The sequence below is a fragment of the Seriola lalandi genome, unplaced genomic scaffold (assembly GCF_002814215.2).
Source record: "Seriola lalandi dorsalis isolate HSWRI2012SDOR001 ecotype SW California unplaced genomic scaffold, Sedor1 jcf7180002005432, whole genome shotgun sequence".
NCBI classification, from domain to species: Eukaryota; Metazoa; Chordata; class Actinopteri; order Carangiformes; family Carangidae; genus Seriola; species Seriola lalandi.
This window is the reverse complement of record NW_019476086.1, coordinates 1-1,355: the sequence shown is the minus strand read 5'-3', so window position 1 is coordinate 1,355 and position 1,355 is coordinate 1. Positions and strand designations below refer to the sequence as shown.

The 1,355-nt window shown below is 38.4% G+C and overlaps 1 long non-coding RNA gene across 1 annotated transcript; it reads left to right on the top strand.

Annotated features, from left to right (window-relative positions):
- The first annotated feature begins 120 nt into the window (after positions 1-120).
- LOC111670078 (uncharacterized) lies at positions 121-1,282 on the top strand. Its single transcript, XR_015438289.1, has 3 exons — positions 121-301; positions 471-517; positions 616-1,282. It is a non-coding gene; the product is annotated as an uncharacterized LOC111670078 (long non-coding RNA).
- Positions 1,283-1,355: the final 73 nt, after the last annotated feature.

Below are 1,355 nucleotides of genomic sequence, written 5' to 3'. Positions count from 1 at the left end.
AAAAAAAAAAAAAAACACTATTATATAACACAGATTATCAGATTTATCAGATGTATTAATTTAAATGTAACTTTATAAACACATACTGCATCTTGCCTGAATTTAGTTGTTAGAGCAATAGAATAACCAGATATCCTGTATGCCTCGGCCAGCAGGTCCAGTACCGGGCTGTGGAGGACTATAACGGAGCCTGCTGCCCTCTCAGCAAGGGTCTCCAAACCTTTTTCAGAACCCCCTGCACTGAGGAGCCCAGGATCCCCCTAAGGAAGGGAGACACCATCCTAGCCACCCGTGGCACCAAGTACGTTTATCCACACAGAATAGTTTTCATAATGGTGGTTTGTCCAGGAGCCTGGTTGGCTATGCTTCCAATGAAGGCTTTAAAATGAATACACAAATAATGTGTTAAAAATTCTATTGCTTTTGTCCATGTGAATTCTCTTCATCAGTGTTTTTTTTTTTCTCTTTAGATGGTGGATGTATGGAGACAAAGTTCTGACCGAGGAGCAAATGAAAGGTAAAAATGAAAGAAGTGATTGCAGATGCTTCTGCTGTTTAAATTATGTTTTTAAATTCACATTTACAGGCTCCTTTCTTTCTGTTTTCGGCTTTCAGTGGGAGAACGCGTAAGGGGATGGTTTCCAAGGCGATGTGTGGAGAAGTGCCATTATGACACAGCTGCCAGTGATAGCACCAGCGAAAAGAAAGTAAATTAATATATTTCAACTGGCTTTATGTGGAGCAGGGGAGTTAAACTGAACAGAAGGTGTTCATAAACATACATCCACTGAAGATGTCATGCCTGATGCCGCAGGCTCACCATCAAGAATTTCATACTTTGATTAAAGTTCCTCACACATTTCAATACCAACTTGAATTTTGTAAAGGGAACATAGTTCTCTAAACCTTACTGAGCACTTTGCTGTCAATTAATGTCTTGAAGAGAACTACAGAGTCCATGAGAAGGACTGGTTGCATGAGTTCAGTTTGACTCCTCTGACCAAAAATGAAACCCAGCAAGAGTCTTAATTTCAATTGCCACCAGGCTTTAATGTGACTTCATTGTGATTACATGACTTTTTACTTGAATATGTTGTGTTTACTTGTTGATGTCCTTTTTTGCTAATTATGCAATGCCTCTGCCCAGCTAACCCCAGGGCTTCGTCATGCAACTCTTTCTACAGTATGGAGATAACACTTAATTTCTTTTTATTATTTTTGTAAAAACAAATTGTTGGCCTCAAAGTATAAATTGAAAAATAAAAAAAAATCTTCCGCAAGAGTCGTTGTTTGCCTCAATCTTTGTGATTGCTAAAAATGCTCATGTTTTAACGTGCAAATAATTACTTATGTGT